Source organism: Nicotiana tomentosiformis, chromosome 1, assembly GCF_000390325.3.
Source record: "Nicotiana tomentosiformis chromosome 1, ASM39032v3, whole genome shotgun sequence".
In the NCBI taxonomy this organism is placed as follows: Eukaryota; Viridiplantae; Streptophyta; class Magnoliopsida; order Solanales; family Solanaceae; genus Nicotiana; species Nicotiana tomentosiformis.
In genome coordinates this window covers 36,669,651-36,685,148 of record NC_090812.1, presented here as the reverse complement: position 1 = coordinate 36,685,148, position 15,498 = coordinate 36,669,651, and positions in this window count along the sequence as shown.

The window sequence follows — 15,498 nt, the reverse complement described above, 5'->3', positions numbered from 1 at the left end:
GGGTAAGGCTGCCTACATATCCTTTCGGAATCAGGTCGGACATAGTTCACCGACTCAGAAGATTTGTTGTTTGATTTTTTTTTCTTTTTCTTTATACTATTTTTTTTCTTTTCTTTTTTTTCGTTTTTTTGTTACAAGTACATAGGTTCCAAAAAGAGGTAAAACAAAGAAGACAAATACGGCTCAAAAGGTTAACAAAAGGGTGATACCTATTTGGGATGGTGAGCCATGATAGTCTTCATCACTCGATATGAGAAAATCATGCTTGAAAGTTTCGTATTAAGTATATATCAAACATAATATCTTTTGACTGCATCTGCATTAATAGTCATGTCTGGTACCCGTCCTTCTTCATCTACCAAATGCAAGGCCCCTTTTGGTAACACTTTCTTGATGATGTAGGGTCCTTGCCAGTTCGAAGCGAACTTTCCTTTAGCTTCTACCTGGTGTGGAAGGATACATTTCAAATGAGCTAGCCTACCTCAAAGTGCCTTGGGCGCACTTTCTTGTTATAAGCGCGTTCCATTCTTTGTTGGTATAACTGGCCAAAACACACTGCTGCTAGCCGATTTTTATCAATCAACATTAGCTGTTCCAAACGGGTCTTAACCTATTCTGTATCCTCAATCTACGATTCCACAATGATCCGGAGAGAGGGAATTTCGGCTTCAACCGGTATTACAGCTTTCGTCCCATATACCAACAGAAAAGGAGTTGCACCAACAGATGTGCGAGCAGTCGTGTAGTATCCCAAAAGAGCAAAAGATAACTTTTCATGCCATTTCCTTGACCCTTGGATCATCTTCGTGATAATCTTCTTGATGTTCTTGTTTGCCACTTCAATGGCTCCGCTGGCTTTTGGTCGGTAAGGGGTAGAATGGCGATGCACAATTTTAAACTGCTCGCATACCTCCTTCATCAAATGACTATTTAGATTGGTTGCATTGTCAGTGATAACGGTCTTTGGGATACCGAAATGATAGATGATGTTGGAATGAACAAAGTCTACCACTGCTTTCTTAGTGACTGCTTTCAAAGTAACTGCCTCTACCCATTTGGTAAGTAATCAATGGTGACCAAAATGAATCTATGACCATTTGAAGCCTTTGGCTCAATTGGCCCAATAACATCCGTTCCCCAAGCAATGAAAGGCTAAGGAGAGGACATGGGATGCAACTCCGAAGGAGGCGAGTGAATCAGGTCACCATGAATCTGGCATAGGTGACACTTGCGAATAAAACTGAAGCAATCTCGCTCCATAGTAAGCCAATAATACCTTGCCCGTATAATCTTCTTCGCTAAAACATATCCATTCATGTGAGGTCCGCATACCCCCTAATTCACTTCACTCATGATCCGCTCAGCTTCTGTGGCATCTATGCATCTCAACAAGTTCAAATCTGGGGTCTTTTTGTACAAAATTTCCCCATTCATAAAGAAACTGCCAGCGAGCCGCCTTATAGTTCTTTTTTTATCTCCCTTGGAATGCTCTAGGTATTCCCTTGTTTTCAGGAATCGTTTTATGTCTTGATACCATGGTTCACCGTCTGGTTCTATCTCAATAGTATTGCAGTAACTGTGTTAATTTCGAACTTGGATTTGCAATGGATCAATATGAGTGTTGCCTGGATAAGGGAGCACCGAGGCTAAAGTAGCCAAGGCGTCGGCTAGCTCGTTGTGAAACCTGGGAATGTATCTGAATTTGATGGATTTGAATTTTTTGCTCAGGTCTTGTACACATTGTCTGTAAGGAATAAGCTTGATGTCTCGAGTCTCCCATTCACCTTGGGCTTTCCGGATAAGCAAGTCGGAATCTCCCATAACCAATAGTCATACATATCTAGATCAAGGGCCATTTTTAGACCTATTATACAAGCCTCGTATTCTGCCGTATTATTGGTATAGAACAACCGAAGTTGGGTCGTTGCAGGGTAATGTTGTTCAATAAGTGAGATAAGGATTGCCCCGATCCTAACTCCTTTGATATTGACAACCCTATCAAAATACATTTTCCATACATGGGTGTCATCCGGAACTACTTCCTCTATCGAGTTGACCTCTTTGTTTGCGAAGTATGTGCTTAGTGGCTTGTAATCATCATCAACTGGATTCTCTGCCAAATGATCTGCCAAAGCCTGTGCTTTTATTGAGGTGCGAGTGACATAGATGATGTGCAAGATATGCGAGCAGTCGTGCAGTATCCCAAAATAGCAAAAGATAACTTTTCATGCCATTTCCTTGACCCTTGGATCATCTTCCTGATAATCTTCTTGATGTTCTTGTTTTCCACTTCAACGGCTCCGTTGGCTTTTGGTCAGTAAGGGGTAGAATGGCGATGCACAATTTTAAACTGCTCGCATACCTCCTTCATCAGATGACTAATTAGATTGGTTGCATTGTCAGTGATAACGGTCTTTGGGATGCCGAAACGACAGATGATGTTGGAATGAACAAAGTCCACCACTGCTTTCTTGGTGACTGCTTTCAAAGTAACTGCCTCCACCCATTTGGTGAAGTAATCAATGGCGACCAAAATGAATCTATGACCATTTGAATCCTTTGGCTCAATTGGTCCAATAACATCCGTTCCCCAAGCAACGAAAGGCCAAGGAGAGGACATGGGATGCAACTCCGAAGGAGGCGAGTGAATCAGGTCACCATGAACTGGCATAGGTGATACTTGCGAACAAAACTGAAGCAATCTCGCTCCATAGTAAGCCAATAATACCCTGCCCGCATAATCTTCTTCGCTAAAACATATCCATTCATGTGAGGTCCGCATACCCCCTAATGTACTTCACTCATGATCCGCTCAGCTTTTGTGGCATCTATGCATCTCAACAAGTTCAAATCTGGGGTCTTTTGTACAAAATTTCCCCATTCATAAAGAAACTGCCAGCGAGCCCCCTTATAGCTCTTTTTTGATCTCCCTTGGCATGATCTAGGCATTCCCTTATTTTCAGGAATCGTTTTATGTCTTGATACCATGGTTCACCGTTTGGTTCTATCTCAATAGTATTGCAGTAACCGTGTTAATTTCGAACTTGGATTTGCAATGGATCAATATGAGTGTTGCCTGGATAAGGGAGCACCGAGGCTAAGGTAGCCAAGGCGTCGGCTAGCTCGTTGTGAAACCTGGGAATGTATCTGAATTTGATGGATTTGAATTTTTTGCTCAGGTCTTGTACACATTGTCTGTAAGGAATAAGCTTGATGTCTCGAGTCTCCCGTTCGCCTTGGGCTTTCCGGATAAGCAAGTCGGAATCTCCCATAACCAATAGTCATACATATCTAGATCAAGGGCCATTTTTAGACCTATTATACAAGCCTCGTATTCTGCCATATTATTGGTATAGAACAACCGAAGTCGGGTCATTGCAGGGTAATGTTGTTCAACAAGTGAGATAAGGATTGCCCCGATCCTAACTCCTTTGATATTGACAACCCCATCAAAATACATTTTCCATACATGGGTGTCATCCGGAACTACTTCCTCTATCGAGTTGACCTCTTTGTCTGCGAAGTATGTGCTTAGTGGCTTGTAATCATCATCAACTGGATTCTCTGCCAAATGATCTGCCAAAGCTTGTGCTTTCATTGCGGTGCGAGTGACATAGACGATGTCAAACTCTATGAGCAGAATCTACCATTTTGCAAGCCTGCCAGTGGACATTGGCTTTTGAAAGATGTACTTCAAAGGATCCATTCTGGATATGAGGTAAGTAGTGTAGGCCAAAAAATAACACCTCATCTTCTGAGCGACCCAAGTCAAGGCACAACATGTCCTTTCTAAAAAGGTATACTTAACCTCATAATTGGTTAACTTCTTGCTCAAATAATAGATTGCCTGTTCCTTTTTGCCTGTTGCCTTATGTTGCCCCAGAACGCATCCAAAGCAATTATCCATCACCGATAGATATAAAAACAAAGGCCTACCAGGTTCAGGTGGGACCAGTACATGGGGGTTTGACAGATAATCTTTGATCTTGTCAAAAGCTTTTTGGAAATCATCAGTCCACTTGGTTGCAACATCCTTTTTTAGCAACTTAAATATGGGCTCACATGTGGTTGTTAGCTGAGCAATGAACCTACTGATGTAGTTCAACCTCCCGAGCAAACTCATGACCTCCGTTTTGTTCTTCGGGGGTGGCAGATCTCGAATGGACTTTATCTTAGATGGATCCAATTCGATGCCTCTCCGGATGACTATAAAACCGGAGAGTATCCCAGATGGAACCCCAAATGCACACTTGGCTGGATTGAGCTTCAGGTCATACCTTCGAAGCCGTTCGAAAAACTTTTTCAAATCGCGTACGTGATCAGCCTGTGTCTTTGATTTTATGATGAAATCATCGGCATATACTTCAATCTCTTTGTGCATCATGTCATGAAAAGTGGTGGTCATGGCCCTCATGTAAGTTGCCCCTGCATTCTTCAAACTGAATGACATGACCCTGTAACAATAGGTACCCCATGGAGTGGTGAAAGCGGTCTTTTCTACATCATCTTCATCCATTAGAATCTGGTGGTATCCGGCAAAGCAATCCACAAAAGATTGTATCTCATGCTTAGCGCAATTATCTACAAGTATATGGATATTTGGTAAAGTAAAATTATCCTTTGGACTTGATTTGTTCAGGTCCCTGTAGTCAACACAAACTCTGGTTTTTTCGTCCTTCTTTGGCACATGCACAACATTTTCCACCCAGGTGGTGTATCGTATGACTCTGATTACATTGACGCTCAGTTGCTTCATTATTTCCTCTTTGATTTTATCACTCATGTACGTTTTAAATTTTCGTTGCTTCTGTTGGACTGGTGGAAAATCAGGATACGTGGGAAGCTTATGAACCACTAAATCGCGCTTAAACCCGGCATATCATCATAAGACCAAGTAAACATATCTCTATACTCAAATAAAATTTGAATCAAGACATCTCTGGTTTCTCGTTCAGCGTGAATGCTTATCTTTATTTTTCTAACTTCTTCATGACCTCCGATATTAATTGGCCCAGTTTCACTGAGGTTTGGCCTAGGCTTGTTTTCAAATTGTTCCAATTCTCTTTTTATTTCCTCAAAAACCTTATCTTCATCATATTCGACCTCTTGATGCATTATTTCAAAATTAGACAGCTTTTTGAGATCTGGGCGTGAATTCTGCATGCATGTCATGTTATTAAAGCTGGCATTAACAAAATCAAAATGGAAATAAAATGGAAAGAATTAGGAAAAGGACAAGATACAAAACTTAATATGAAACCGAATTGCATTTCATTGAATTTGAAAGGATAGAAGGGTTAACATCAAAATAAAACAATCATACTAAGATGTTTGGATTACAACCCTGAAAGTAACCCAAAGTAAAAAAAAAAAAAGACGTTGCAAAAGCAAATTACCAAGACTCCTTCCTTGTGGGGAGAGGAGTTGCTTTCCAGTAGTTGATCATGGTGTCTGGGCCAATTAGTTGCATATCGGCACGACTAGTGCCTTTACCAGCCTGGATCATATTCACTTTAGAAAATATCTGGCTGAGGCCATGGCAAATTTCATCAATGTTTGCTTGCGCCGAGGAATTTTGACCCTCTTTGAGTCATGGCTTGACAAAAGTGTAGAAAATGTGAGGGATAGGTTGCTGTAAAACCCACCCATGCTTTTTGCGGTGCTTAGCTTTGTCTTCGTCTGCTTGTGTTGGCCTGAAGCCTAAACCAAAAGTACCCTTGTTACTGAACGGAGAAATGAGTTCCGAAATTCCTTGAAATGATGCCCCCAAGCCTTTTCCTAGCTCATAACCTTGTCTTATCAAAAGTGCAACCACCATTACAGATGTGGCGGAGAGACAAGGATGCAGAATGGTCTTTCCTTCCTCAACATGGTCCATAGCAACCACTTCGAAAGCCTGATAAACAATAGACTCACATCTTTCCTTAGCCTCAATACACGGGATTAACAGGTCTTTATAAATGGATGACTCATCTTCTCCGTGAACAATAATTTCTTGCCTGTCGTGTTTGAATTTGAGCATCTGATGCAAGGTGTATGGCACAGCTCATGCCGTATGGATCCATGGACTTCCAAGAAGAAAGTTATAAGAAGTTTCCATGTCCACTACTTGGAAGACAATTTCAAAATCAACAGGCCCAATCGTCATGGTGAGGTTGATCTCCCCAATGGTATCTCTCGCCGAGCCATCAAAAGCCCGGATGCGAACATTGCTGGGTCGGATTTTTGTCTGTATTGATCTTCATGTTTTGCAAAGTAGAGAGAGGGCATACATCTACACTTGAGCCTCCATCAACCATGACTCTCTTTACATAATGCCTCTCACATTTGACAATCAAGTGCAAAGCCCTAATGTGCCCGGCTCCCTCTTCGGGAAGTTCATCATCAATAAAGGAGATTTTGTTCACCTCAAAAAATCTGTTGGCCATCTTCTCTAACTGATTCACGGTGGTCTTCTCTGAGACATGTGCCTCGTTCAGGATTTTGATTAGTACACGGGCATGCTCTTCTGAGTGTATAAGCATAGATAACAGAGAGATTTGGGTAGGAGTCTTTCTCAACTGGTTAATGATTGAGTAATCCTGAACTTTCATCTTTTTCAAAAACTCCTTTGTCTCTTCTTCAGTGACTGGTTTCTTTATTGGCATTTGGCCTTCTCTGATTTGCTTGGCCTTTCTCAACTCTTCTGGAGAGGAACACCTCCCCGATCGAGTCAAACCTCCGGTTTCCCCCAACTTCTTCTATTATTTCCTTGCCTTTGTAGGTCACCACAGTTTTGTTGTAGTTCCAAGGAATGGTTTTCATGTTTTTCACACGAGGTTGTATGGAAGGTTTGATTATGATCGACTCTGTTATACCCTTCGTACCGCCCTGATTCTACCTTGTGATGGGGTGGCCTCCAATGACATACAACCTTGGGCTTGGAACATTGGAGAGAACTTCCAACCTTGAGACATTGGGAACAAATAAAGTTACCTTTTTTGAGCTCGGGGCACCTTTCAAATTCAACGGCACATCTCGACTTGGACTTACTTCCAGTTTGGTTCCCTCTTGAATCGTTCCCACTGTCATTTCTGCTTGACCAACTGGTGTGTATTCTTGATCTCGGCCAATCATTTCCACAAAATGAACATCATTGTGTACTGGCAATAGGTTATTGGTCACATTAGGAGGGTCCTCGCTATTCGTCACTACAATTAATTTTTCAGCAATGAGTCTATGGCTCTTTTCAGAGTCTAACAGTCATCGGTGCTATTCCCCGGGGCACCTGAATGATATTCACATCTAGAATTTGCTTGAAATCCATGTGAATCGGGATGCATATGGTGTGGAGCGATGGGTCCAATCATGCCCATCTGCTTCAACTTCTGGAATAGACTAGATTATTATTCAGCTAATAGAGTGAACTTTTCCACCAGCCTCTGCTCTCGACCATAATCTTGCCTAGAACGAGCATTGTAGGGTGCCCGAAAATTTTTCTGCTGAGGTCGGGGGATCCTTGGAGCTGGTGCCCGTACCTGTTGATTGGGCGGTCGAGCAAAGGATTGACCATTAAAACTGCATACTGTGGTAGGCCCACAGAATACTGAGGAATTGGCGTGGGATAATAATGTTGAGGGTAGCTGGATTGCCCCTGCTGAACTTGCACATAAGGGTGCGATGCCCCTCTTTGAACTTCCCTGGATCCCGAAGTCATCATGGATCCTTCATCTATCTTTTTTCTATTTGCCAAACTTCCCGACCCATTTTGGATAGCTTGGGTTGTGGCTTTGAGAGCAGCTTAACTTACAATTCTACCAGTCTTGAGGCCATTTTCGACCATCTCTCCTATTTGGATCGCTTTCGCAAAAAGTCTACCCATCGCGGACATCATGTTCTGAAAGTAATCAGGCTCTTGAGCCTCCAAAAAAATAGTAATCAACTCGTGGTTATCCATGGGTGGCTTAACTCAAGCCGCTTGCTCTCTCCACTTGATTGCATACTCCCTAAAGCTTTCAGTCGGCTTTTTCTTCATATTGGACAGGAAATTGCGATGTGGCACAATATCAATATTGTATTGAAATTGTTTGACGATTGCCTGGGCCATGTCATCCCAGACATGCAGTGAGAGATATCTTGGTCAATGAACCATTCAGAGTCTACCCCCACAAGACTTTCCCCAAAATAAGCCATCAGTAATTCTTTTTTTCCACCTGGTCCACTTAGCTGGTTGCAGTACCTTTTCAAGTGGGCGATAGGGTCGCCGTGTCTATCATATTTCTCAAATTTTGGGGTCTTGAACCCTGGTGGCAAATGGATATGAGGGAATATGCATAGATCACTGAATGAAACACTTTTGTGATCACCTAGTCCCTGTATGTTCTTTATGTTCTATTCAAGACATTTCATTTTCCTGGCCATCTCATCCGGCTCAACCGTCTTAGCAGGCTTTTCATTTTCCACTGGTGACTCGTACTGAGGAGTCTGATTGTATGGAGCCAAGACCCTGAAAGCCATATTTGGAGAGTAGTATTGGCTATCAAAAGCATAAGATGGTGGCTCGCTGTTTGGCCTCGTCACAGGTGGTGGTGGCGGGATTGTATATACCGGTGCGCCAGACACGACGAGAGGAGTGTCCCTGACTGGTGCGACTGGAGGTCTCACATTAGAGCTACCATGGGTAGCATGGAGGTTGTAGTTTGGCACATACCCTGGTGGTAAATGTGATCGCTCGTTGCATGGAGCGGTGGTTGAGTAGCCAGGGGTACGGTGGAAGTTCCCTCTGAGGGACCCCGGGGTGGAGGCTGACCAGAAACCCAAGCTTGATATATATCAGACAATTGCTGTCTCAATTTTCTTATTTCCTCCGACTCTTGCTCAACTGACTGACCCTGGGGGTCGTCACTGACCAGCTCGATCTCATCATCGTTAGCCATTACTACCGTTCCCTTAGATCTGGTGAAGTAATGATGTGTTTCCAGTTTTACCACAAACTAACCACCTTAAGCTTACTATATAAGAGACAACAAACATATTAGGGTTAAGCAATTTTATAGATATGAATCACAAGTAATATGCCATGCTCCTATCATTATCACTATTTCTAACATGCTTTTGGAGGCTTCATGTTTCATTCCGGCTTATCATGTTGCTTCTTATTAACACTCTTATTTTCTTCTCTCCCTTTTTTTTCTTTTCACTCACGCCTTATTTTGATCCCTCATCTTAGAATCGTTGAAAAATATTTTGATAGAACCTTTTGGGGGTTGCCTACGTATCATGTCGCCGCATGAATCAGATCATTACGTAGTTTAGGGACATGACCAATTTTTTTTATTACTCATATTTACAAAAACAACAACAACAAAAAAATCTTTTTGGTTCATTTTTGAATTTTTCTAAAACAATATCTTTTTCATTGATTTTCAACTTTTATTTTTTTTAATACAAGACCCAGAAATAGAAAGTACACAAATACGAACATCTAAACAAGACCAGACTTGACTCAAACAAACTTTTTAAGATGAAAAGCAAAACAACAAGACTCAACACACCAAAAGACTCTTATAGACTCAATGACAACAAATAAACAATCAAAATGCACTGCCAAGTAAAAGGAGACTCTGATATTTGCGGGAGAATCCAATGGCATCACTGTAGTCAAAGCACTTATTCCTGTGGCTAACCCCCAACATCGTGATATATCCTCTCTAGGTCTGCAGATATGTGACGGGCGACGTTCAATGATACTTCTGCAAACCACTCAGGCGTCATTCCCTGGCAACTCCTGTATGCTCGAGAGGTGTATGTGGCTACCTCGAGGATCTTTTCCTTAATGTGTTCCTGAGCCAAATGTAACTCTTAATTTTGCTGACCACGGGTCTCAGCTAGATTCAACGCATCATGCTCGCGCTCCATTGCCATATCTTTCTGGTACCGAATTTCTAGTGACTCTCCCTCCAAACGATTGATCATACTTTGGTAGTGATGTCTTTCTATTTCAAACTCCGCGATTTGGCGCTCCTTGCTTGACTCAACTCCCCCTATCTGATCCCTCATACCTTGGATTAATGGAGAAAAACCTTTGCGCTCATGATCATGGACCACCTTGAACTGAGCTTCTCTTTCTTCTTGTTATTGAGCAGTAGTGATCACTTTTTTCTATCTAATTTGAGCTTTGAGTGCTCACCTCTTTTGTGCCCACTGAGCCTTTTCCCGCTTGAAATCAACCTGTTGTATGTCCATAGCTGTCTCCAGAATGCCCTTATCTTCTTGTAAAATGTCAATACGAAATTGGTACTCTTGTGACACTTCCCTTCCATTTTCTCTAACTCTGACCTTGATCTCCTCCTCCCAATCAAATGCATTCCGTATGGATCTTTTTGGCCTTTGCTACGGGACAGCCTGGTGGTGAAACCACTCAAAGTATGCGAGTCTTACCTCCCCACATTCAAGATCAACTGCCATCTCGTCCAAGTCGGAAAATCGACCACCGAACCAAACCTTTTGTGCATATGGCTCCCTTGGAAGTTCTTCTTCCTTGAATTCCCACACAAACTGACGCATGTCCTCAATCGGGGCCCTCTTTTGCTCTCTCCCTAGCTAGCACATGACACGTAGGGGTGCGTAGGGTTGGAAACCTCTGAAACCCATGAGTATAAAGAACGGGCGATACGTCGACATATGCATGACCCTAGCAGAAGGGAACCAATAATAGTTCCAAGTGATTTTATTGGCACTCAATGAACCAAGTAATGTCCGCCATGCCTTCACCCCCTCTAGAAGATTATAACTCGCAGCCCTGTATGGGTGACATCCAATGTAATTCAGCCAATTATCATTGAAATTTACTACTATTGGATAATGATAAAGGTGCTCTATGATCCGCATATTCAGCAGAATGTTGCATCCCTCAAAGTAATCTTTACCCTCTTGGCAATGGGTCAAATCTCGAAAAATATCTCCCATAATCATGGGAAGAATGTTATGATCCTCGCTACTTTGCAAATACAAAACTACCGCAGCCAATCGAATTCTGAGGTGCCCACCATGTTCTAGAAAGACCATGGTCCCCAGAAATGATATCATGAACGCAAAGATTGTCAACTCCCTCCAAGCGTTGTAACTTAATTGGTTGACGAATTCTGTGCCCGAAAAGTTCTCAAACCCTTTCTCGTCCACAAATCTGTCTTAGAAATATTCCAAAGGAACCCAACCTTCATCCAAGCAATCCATTAGAATTCGACGGAGGCATAACTTTTTCAAAAAGTTGTTCACACCAACTTTTCTCGGAGCAGCAGGTTTTTTCCCAAGAAGGTCTCTCCCCAATCCGTTAAACCCACCTAATTCTTCCAATGTAGGCGTCATTTGACAATCTTTGAACCTGAAGACATTGTTCTCGGGGTCCCAAAAACCCACTAGAGCCTCGATTAAATCTCTGTTAGGATTAATTCCCATAATGTTTGTGAGGAACTTGAGGTACTTAAATACTTGATTTTGTTCCCATGTAGCAAAACTAGCCCACCAATTACAAAGACTACTCGGGATTTTATCTCTGATCAAGAACATAGGAGGTGTCTCGTCCCTTACCCTTTTCTGACTGCTTCTTTGTGGAGAATTCATGGTGAACCTAAGAATAAGATAAAAAGGGGTCAGGACTTACCTAATATATGCAAATTCTAATTATTCCTTTTTTTGCCAATTTAGGACTCGATCTATTTTTATATTATTATTATTTTTGAAATTACCGGACACAAAAGTTGAAATGATAAAAGTAGAAATAATGGCTATTATTATGAAAATGGCCCTTTAATACTTCCAAAGAAGGCTTAAAGGATGTCTCGGCAAAAACGGCCAAACATGGGACAAAATGATAAAAAGTAGACAAAATAAATAAAAAGGCTATTTTTACGAAAACGACCCTTCGGTACTCCCGAGAGAGGTTCAAAGGCTGTCTCAGCAAATATGACCAGATAAAACTAGATAAAATAGCCATTTTTATGAAAATAACCCTTCAGTACTTCTATGGAAGGTTTAAGGTTGTCTCGGTAAAACGACCGGACAAAACAAGATAAGATGGTTATTTATATGAAAATAGCCTTTCGGTACTTTCGTAGAAGGTTTAAAGCTCTCTCGGCAAAAATGGCCGGACATAAGGGCAAAATGATAAAAGGTGAACAAAGATGGATAAAGTAGCTATTTTACAAAAACGGCCTTTCAACACTTCCGAGGAAGATTTTAAGGCTGTCTCGGCAAAACGACCGGACAAAAACTAGATAAGATGGCTATTTTTATGAAAATAGCCTTTCGGTACTTCCGTAGAAGGTTTAAAGCTTTCTCATCAAAAATGGCCGGACATAAGGACAAAATGGTAGAAGGTGACCAAAAATAGCAATTTTTTTATTATTTTATTTTCAAAATTTTTATGCACATGCGTAATTTTTATGCTTTTTTTTTTTTTGAAAATATGGGTTGAACCCGATGGAGGTTGCCTACGTATCTCACATTCGGTGAGAATCAAACCCGCGTAGTTCGGTAAAATCGACTATGTTCTCTTTTAATTTTTATGAATTTTACACCTCACGCGAGACTACTAAAAAATCTTTAGTAAAAAAGAATTATTTGTACTAAACTAGGAGAATGTTTTTTAAAATTTTTTATTTTATTTTTATAATTTCGCTCAACTAATTTTCTAAAGTCGGTCAACAATGCAAGCAAACCTTCCAAATGATATAGCAAGTAGCACACAAGTGAACATGATGGTCTCAAACAGGATACCTGTCTTATATGGACCCGGCCCCAGTACCGAGTTCGCTAAGTCAAATGCATGAGATACAAATAAAGCGAACTTACTAGGTATATCGGGCATGAGGTTTGTTCTTCTAGGTTTAAATCCTATTGGAGAGGGTATCTAGACTGGCTTACTCGAGCGGACAACTCGAGCCGAGGAGGGTCAGCGTACCGGTAGCATTGCTTTCCGGCTTAGCTGGTGGTGATCCCCACCTAAAATATGTGTGACTAAAATCCTTCACCCGGTGACAAACACCTCGGCTATCTCAAAGAAAGCGGGCTATGTCAAGCAAGTGCCCAATTTTTAATTTCAAGAAGATTTCAAAGGGGGTGCGTGAGAAGACAGTTTATATGTACAGTTCAACAATATCAAAGCAGTAAAAAGCAGGCGAGTAGCACATTAGGCCCAAATAAATCACAGTATATACAAAATTAATAAAGCCAAATAAAAGTCAACATGTACAAGCTCGAATTCTGGTTGTCCCCAACAGAGTCGCCAGAGCTGTCATACCCTTTTTCTACACCCGAAAGATATATGTATATGGATTGTTGCAGGTTAAAGAGTTTTTCCAATTAAAGTGACAAACTTGAGTAGGGATTACTTTATTTACAGAGTCTCCGCTTGGAATTGATTTTTCGGTGTTCCAAGTCACCTTTTATTTGAATCTCTATTCAAAGAAAGATTTGACTCTTTTATTATTGGTCTGTAAAAATAAAGTTCGGGTAAGAAATTCTGTTGACCGGGGAGAAGGTGTAAGGCATTTCCCGAGCCCCGTGGTTCTAGCACGGTCGCTTTATTGACTACAACTTGGCTTGAATTAATTTTGAACAAACTCTGTTTTATATGATTTTCATATTTTTTTCCTATGTCCGCTTTTATTGCTTGATTATTAAAATTATTAAAGGATGTTTTGAATAATAAGATGTCGTAACCACACTACGCAAGCGAATGCGTGATCGAGACGAGATTTTTTTTTTGTGGTCATAATAGCGCTACGCAAACAAATCCGCAGTCATGACAAGTTATTACTTTTGGGAAAAAATACTACATGTGTGAAAATTAATTTTGAAATTCATCAAATGTCAAGTATCGCGCTATGCAAGCGAATCCGCGATTTTCGCAAAGGATTAATTAAAGATTAACTAAAACTAATGGATATGGTATTTATTTAATTAATTAATTAAATATTAAACATCACGCTACGCAAGCGAGTCCGTGAATAATAAAAAAAAGATAAAGCGCGCCTACTAGTTGCCTAGCTTTCAACTAAAATAAATAAGTTATCGAAAAGATTATTATTAAAGAAGTTCACTTTATTGGATCTTATTGAAAGAAACCTGATTTTCTAATCAACTAGGCCAACTGAAATACTCAATTGTTTTTATATGATATGGGCTTTATTAGCCAACGGACTGCTGAAAATTAATCGGCCCAACTCTTTTCTCAATTTCTAAACTCTCGTAACACAAACCAATTACTTTGAGGCCCACATCTGATTTAGCAAAAGAAAAAATAAATGATCCATATCTCTACCTTTTAATGGATAATTAATACACTACTAAACTGAGAAAACTCTAAATAATAAATAAATAAAACGAGCAGCCAGCAAAAATACAAAATAATAATAATAATTTAGATTAATAAATTAAAATGCATGGATAGATCTCCTTTTACTTAACAAATTGTTACCACCCAACTCATGCGCTAAAAGAGAAAATGCACATTCACTTGCTAAGATTGTATACTTAACTAACCTATTAAAGTTAATTAAAATTGGAGACCAAAAATTAGTTCACTCCAACACCCGAAAATCGAACTTAATGAACTATGCTAAAATCTATCAACCTTCAAACACCTCTCTTTATAACGTGCTTGCTCTAACCAATTTAACTTGAACATTGATTATAAGAAACACCTAACAATAGTACATGCTTAAAAACACCTCATCTTTCGAGAATTTAGACAAAGTAAAACATGTCAAAAACATATTGGCTAGTCAATAATCTTTTCTGTGACTAGACGGGATTAACATAGTGCTTCAACTAACATTTAAGGAAGAATAGAACTTCAAGCTATCAATTACATATTCACACGCTTGAGCCATACATAAAAACGTTAAAGCACTTAAACAAACTCATAAAGTGAATTCAACTCTATTCCAGCAGTCCAAAAAGGTTCAAATCTTGATTTATTGCTATGAAAATCTGCATTACAAAGGTTCAAAAGTTACCCGAAGAGCAGAAATACAATACAACAGTAAAAAACGAGTAGAAATAACATCGGAAATAGCAGAAAAATAGCAGCAAAAACGAGCACAAACAGCAGGAAAACCCCAGCTTTGTGACCAAGAATAACCCCAAAAAAAAAAAAACCAGCAAGAAGCACCTGAGACTAATCCCTAGTAATTTCAACAATCACCTAAGAGATCCTTCTATTTTGCGCTCTAAGATTCAACTCACAAAAACTCGTAATTTTCAGCTTATTATTAGATATTCAGTTGCTCTCTTACTCTCAAAGATGTATCTTTTTTTTAGTGAGTAGAGATGTCTAGCAGATGTGTGATCGATTGTGCGTAAAGTGAGGAAAGAGAAGCCCCTTAAATAGGCAAATAAAGTCACTTTTTAGACAGATTTTGGTTCACCAAATGTCTGTCCAAAAAGGACTGACTTTGTATGCTAAACACTGTTCAAAGGTTATCCTAAAGGTGAAAGGACAGCCTGAAAATCTGC